The sequence below is a fragment of the Curcuma longa genome, unplaced genomic scaffold (assembly GCF_044706935.1).
Source record: "Curcuma longa cultivar G26 ecotype Majalengka, Jawa Barat unplaced genomic scaffold, ITB_CL_G26_1.1 contig_15375, whole genome shotgun sequence".
Lineage (NCBI taxonomy): Eukaryota > Viridiplantae > Streptophyta > Magnoliopsida > Zingiberales > Zingiberaceae > Curcuma > Curcuma longa.
In genome coordinates, this window is record NW_027430061.1 from 912 (window position 1) to 7687 (window position 6776).

Genomic DNA, 6776 nt, shown 5'->3' on the forward strand with positions numbered 1-6776 from the left:
ACTTTCAGATGTATCTCGCCTTAGTCTCTCCTCCTTTTATACACTTGAGCAATAAGTCATTTAATATCCATTGCTTATTTTGAGTATTCTAGAAAATATCTTAATAGAAATGAACTATGCAGACGGAGACATCAAGACAAAATGTACTAACATATTATCTTTTATTTCGAGCTATAGTACCTTTAGTCTTATGGCGAGATTAGACATCTCCATAATGTACTCACGTATATTGCCATTTCCATTGTATCACATGGACACCAACTTTGATAGAAGTGTGGTTGTATGTGACCTTTTCTTTTGATGTGAATCAGTCTGCTAATTACTTTAGGAAAAATTTTATATCCTCCTCTTCAGTTATTGAGTCCTTTAGTAGTTCTAGAATTAAGAGTTTTATGATACTCAGACTTACGCAATTCGATCGCTCTCACTTATCAAAGTCAACCCTCTACTTTACAGTGGTAGCAGTAGTCAAGAGTGTGGGGCGATGGTATTTTAATGTACAGTCCAAGTCCATATAACCCAAGAATACAATAACATATTCTTTCCAATGGGCAACGTTTGATCCATTTATTGATTCTATAGAAATAAAATTAGGATTTTTCATGATTTCATTGTTTTTATGCTAATTGAGTTTTTCTAGCATAAAATAATTTTTGTTTATTAGAAAACTTGATTCAATAGAACTAAAGTTAGGGATTTTTTTTATCGATTTTATTATTTTTATGCTGATTCAATTTTCCTAATGTAAATCGATTTTTTTTCCATTGGACAATTTGATTTTATATCAATACATTTAGTTTTGGATTTCGTTGTTTTTATGTTAGAATTCGATTTCCCTAATGCAAAATAGTTATTCATCGAAAATCTTGAAAAGAAAAATCTTAGGATAGTGATGTTTTCAACTTTTTCATATTTTTCGTGAAGAATATGAAGAACGCTGTAATTGCTGCCATTTTTCCCATGACAACCATGTTTAAATTGGATTAGGGTTACGATTTTAAACCATTGTCTCTCTATCGTTTGGGTTTGACTCTAATAAAACTTGTTGGAAAATTATTTTCCTAATCTCATGTATTCTAAAATATGTATGCACTCTTAAAGTAAGATGACAACCTAGTTGCAAAGGAAAAGTCATTATGCTTTTGTACTGTCCACGAATTCAGAAATCTTGTGAAAAAAGAGAGAGAGAAAGAGACTGATCTTTTGGAGGAATTAGGATGATAACATCATAATCTCTTCACATTCAATAATTCAAGCCATCTATAATTAATTAGATACTTAAGTTTGATTTTCTTAAATGATATATATCCACATAATACAACTAATATATAAGTCCATCAAACGGGATAATTAAAGAATAAAGATACAGTACTACATGAAAAGTCATGTGATATGACACACATGACTTGCCACATCTTTTATATTAAGTTTCATATCATTATTTTTTATTCTAGGACAAAATCAACATGACACCGTATGGATCCTTTGCATGTTGATGATGCCTGTTATATAATAATTAATAAAAATTTATTATTTATGTGTCCGTTCGCATGTATGTATTTAATTTGTATTCGAGACTACCTTGTTAATTACCCCGGCGCCCCTCGAAAATCCACTGTTGTCTTCTTCCGATCCTACAAACGACAATTCGAACTCTCACGCATGCATGCATGCACGCACGCAAACATGGAAGAGCATGAATTAGCTTCACCTTCTAAGGGATGGTACGAACGCTGGCCTCGTCATCTTCTTCACCTCCTCGATGGTGGGGAGGCGGAGCGCCGGAGAAGGCTTCGAGGAAGCTTCATGCTTGTTGCAACAGAGAGAGAAGGCGAGCCAGGTCTAGGAAGAAGCAACCATGTCCATGTCCATGTCCATGTCAACGAGGTCATATAAATAAATTCCTAATTTAATTAATTGCATAAATGGAAAGAGAAGAAGGCAAAATGAAAAGCTTGCAGTGCAGGGCTATCTCGATCGATCGGCGGCTTTCTTTTTTTTTTTTTTTTTTTTTGTAAGTTTGTTCTATTGTAACCAGCTTAATCATGCTCCGAAAGCGATCAATAGCCTTCCTGACTGCATGCTGCCTAATGCCTACGCTGTTACAGCGGCGAAACAATACGGATCACCCCTAAAATCTTAATCCAATTCCGTCGTTATTATTTACTCTAATGTGTATTTTTCATTTTACTAATTTACTGTATATATATATATATTATTCCCTTTGAGTACTTAAAAGTCTTTTCAGAGCAGAGGGCTCCAGGTACTTTAACAAATTAAGGATAAATCATGGAGAACTTTTATCCTAATCCTAATACAGTGGTAAGTCAGACACCCATACATATATATATGAATGAATCATGCATGATTTGGACACGGTGATAAATTGAAGTTGTAAATGGGTCGATCGGGTTGTCCAACTTTAGCGCTCTGGTCGTACGTGAATGACGAGGGGGAAGCACACTATATATTATATTAGAGGATGGCGTTGAAGTAGTTGTTGAGATGCAGTAATTCACTGCCTTATTGATCCATGCCAATTGGCCACTTATCATCCTTCGTGGACTATTATGTATTATTACGCCAATTGGCCTTGCAGGCGTTATTATTGCTGGACGAAGTTCCTCATGATTTATCCTAATTTCCAAGAAGTGTGGAACTGTCCAAGGAGCCGTAAAGTGATGATTTCATCTTTTTTTTTTTTTTTTTTACTACCAATGGATAATCTTCACATGTGTCCCTCGGACATAATCGAATTGATATTTAGATGATAGATTACCACATGAGATCAGGGGATCAAATCTCAGAAGGAATAATCTCTTGCGGACTAAAAATGCCTCTCATTTGAAGTGGTTGCTCGATCACTGTGATTTATTTCATTCAAATCATGGGGCCAACATTGAGGGTTGCCCAAGGTGAGCGTCTTCATCTTTTGCCACATGGACAACCTCCACATGGGCTAGGAGTTTGCCTTAATGGGCGTAGTCGAGTTGGTACTTGAGTGGTAGAATTATCACACAGGAGCAAGGTTTGAATCCCTTGGAGTTCATTCCCTTAGAGAATAAGTTCCTTCCATCTAGGAAACTATTTGGTATCGTGATTTATCATGGTAGAGGTGCTTGGGGTGAGTGTTATCACCTTTTTTTTTTTTGCCACACATAGGAACTATTGAGAAACTGTATGAAGAAATGACTATCTTTTAATGCATCCTAAAGGTGGACATACAGAAGACTTTTGACTCAGTGCATTGAGATTTCCTATAAGATGTTCTCACTGGACTTCAGTTCCCACACGTGTTCATAACTTGGATCATAGAATGTCTCGACAGCCGGCCACCACCTTCTCTTTAAACATCAATGGGGGCCTTTGGGTTTTTCAGAAGGTGGTAGGCGGGGGTTGCGACAAGGGATCCAATGTCTCCCTATCTATTAGCATATGCATGTAGTACTTTGGTCCGAAGAAGTTTTCACTAGCTAAAGAAACAATGGCCGATGAAGATGATCTACAACGAAAGGCAAGCTGGCTGAACCGGAGAGGATTCTAAAAAGTACAATTTGAAATGACCTAAATAGGAAAGTTCCCTTTTGTGGGTTTGGTAACCCGTTCGGTTTTAGCATTGGGTTGATTTAGAAGCAAATTGCTTTTCCCACCCCCCTTACCACCGCACCCCCCCTTCCTCTCTCTCTCCTATTCAAATGACTTTTATACCCTTTTTTTCTTTATTTTTTATTTTATTTTACTTATATATATATATTTTAATTTTAATTAATTTTTATTTAGTTTTATTTTTTAAATTAAATTTGCTTATTATTTAGTTTTTTTAATTTAAATTAATTTTATACTTTTTAAAAATTTTTATAAATAATAACTCCTAAAATTTATAACTAAAAATAAACAAAAGATTATAAACATATAAAAAAATAAAACTGATAAAAAAAATGGAAAAAAACTGATTAATAAAAAAAATAAAATCAATAAAAAAATAAAATTTAAAAAATAATAAATTGAAAAAAAATACAAGTATTATGAAAAAAATACTAAATAAAATTAATTAAAAAATAAAATTTATATAAAATTAAAAAAATATAATAAACAAAATTGATTAAAAATAAAATTTATATAAAATTCTAAAAATAAGGTATTGATAAAAAATAATAAATAAAATTGATTAAAAAAATAAAATTAAGTAAAAATTGAAAAAAATTGAAAAAAATATCGTATTGATGAAAAAATAATAAATTAAATTAATTAAAAATAAAACTAAATAAAAATAAAAATATATGAGGGCTAATAAAATTAATTAAAAAATAAAACTAAATAAAAATTAAAAAATAAATAAATAAATAAATAAGGATAAAAAGGTCATTAGAAAGAGGAGAGAGAAGAAGTGGAGGGTGTGCGGTGATGGTGGGAAAAGCAGGCCTCATTTAGAATTGGACTGACTCGATAAAGTGGAAGTTTTTGGGCCTCTGTTTTAGTTTTTTTAAATAAATAAATAAATATATTAATTTATGTTTAAAGAAATAAATCATTTATATAACATGTTATCAATTGCAACTGTTTTTTCGTCCTCGCGAAGCACCAAGACGTAGACAGCAGAACGCCTGTCATTATTCAGTGGGATGTGCTACGAGGCGCATTGACATCGATTTCTTACAATTCCATCAGCTTCCGTTGATAGCAGCCCTAGGACACGAGTCGGCAGATGGCAGCCCGGCGGAGCCTCTCCGTTACGATTCCAAAAGCTTCGTGGTTTCAGCTGCTGCTGGAAAGCGATGCAGAAGCAGCGTCTGCTCGGCGGCGGAAACGGAGGGGGCGATAGCAAATGGGCGGAGCTGACGCCGGAAGTGCTCGCGTCGATATTTGCACTGATCCCGACGGACGAGCTCGCGGAGGACGATGTCGTTCGTCTGCCGCTCCTGGCGGGACGTACTGCGCGGAGCCCGCCTGCTGGTCCGTCGTCAGCTTGGAAGCTGGTGCCGCCGCGTCGACCGCGCCGACGTCATCGATTTCGTCGTCCGCCAGCTCGTGCGCCGGAGCAGGGCACCATCCGACGCCTCTCCGTCTACCACCTCGGAGACTCCGGATTCGCCCACGCCGCATTGTTGTATCGCTTTTGCCTCTTCTCTTCTGGTTTATATTCCACAATCTATGCTTCTATGTGTGCGATCGATCAATCTCCCTATAATTTTTGCAGTTGCAGCAGATCGCTTAGCGTGCTGGAAATGGCAGTGAGTTTTGTGACTGACAAAATGGTGAAGAAGCATGAGAGTCTATTTTCTAATCTCACTTTGCTGGACATTAGTCACTGCGCCAACATCACCGCCCAAGGCATCGAGGTGCTGGGGAAGACTGGAAGGCGTTGGTCGATCTGAGGAGAAACATGCCGCCGCCGAGATAACCGACGACGACGCTTTACCTTCTTCCCTGGTGGACGAAGGGGAAGCCATGGCCGTAGCTAACACCATGGTTGGGCTTCGACATCTCGAGCTTTCGTACGGGAGGTTCAGCGATAAAGGGTTGGTGGCGATCTTGAGCAACTGCACCGCGCTTGGCTTTCTTGATATCCGAGGTTGTTGGTGCGTTCGACTGGCAGACGACGTCGAGTCGATGTGTCAGAGAATCGAAACCTTCTTCGATCCTTGGGTGAATCATATTTTCCTGGAGGATGATGATTCCTCTGAAGATGTGATAGAGATTTCTAGTGATGATGAAGAAGAAGCATGAATTAAGGAGCAATTATTTTTTCTGGCTGGAATCGTGTTTATAATATTTTGCTACATGATCTTCTTAGGAACTAGTTCCTATTTTGAAAATATGAATGAACGAATGAAGAACTCTTTACTGTTTTGGAATTTTGCAACTGATAATTTTAATTTTTTGAGATTTAAAATTTTTTTATATAGATATTCTTGTGTTTTTTAGCACTCATTCCTCTTTGTAGATTTAGAATTTGATATTTGATTGGAAGTTCTGAATTTAGCTGATTTATTATTAGATCAGATAATTATTTTTAAACTTTTAGAATATCAATATTTAAAAGAATGTAATTTTTTTTTAAAAAAAAGATGAACCAAAAAATATCACGTTTTTTTATAATAAATAATGAACGAAGTGATCACTTTATGATGCCAATGAGTTCAAAAATAAAAAGACAAGCAAGAAGAGTAATAATGCAGATTATAATTTATTTTAAATTAAATGCTAAAACTAGTTATTGGGTTAATAAAAGGTTAAATAAAGCCTAAAATAGGGGAGAGAGAGAGAGAGAGAGAGGTGATCAGGGAGAAGTCGAAATTTTCTCTTCCTCGTTGACAAAATGCCTCATGATCTCCCTCTCCAAAACTCCATTAGTTTGCTCTTCTTGAAGTACTAGAAACCATTATTAAAGTTAGAGAGAGTGCAGGTACATTCAACATTAAGTCGAGGTTTCATTAATCCCTCCTTCCAAGTCGAGTTGAGGAATTGAGGTGTATGAGACTCAACTGAGATCTTTCAAGTTAGCAAGACATTCGACTTGCCTTTTGAAGTTGTTGGAATGCTTGAGAGCCCTTCGTCGAGACTAGAAGATAGCTCATCTGTATTGCCCTTTGATTAAAATACACGGTTCTCTTTACATATCTGTATTGCCCCGATAATACCACTATATTTTCTTTTACTTAAATACCTTCTAGAGATAAAGAAATCCCTTTCAGTCTTTATTCTTTACAACCAATACAAAAAATAATAATAATAAAAGCTAATACAATCAAATAATAATAATATAAAAAAAAATT

The 6776-nt window shown here is 35.7% G+C and overlaps 1 pseudogene; it reads left to right on the forward strand.

Annotated features, from left to right (window-relative positions):
* Nucleotides 1-4775: 4775 nt before the first annotated feature.
* Nucleotides 4776-5727, forward strand: LOC141816245 (F-box protein FBW2-like; annotated as a pseudogene).
* The last annotated feature ends 1049 nt before the right edge of the window (nt 5728-6776 follow it).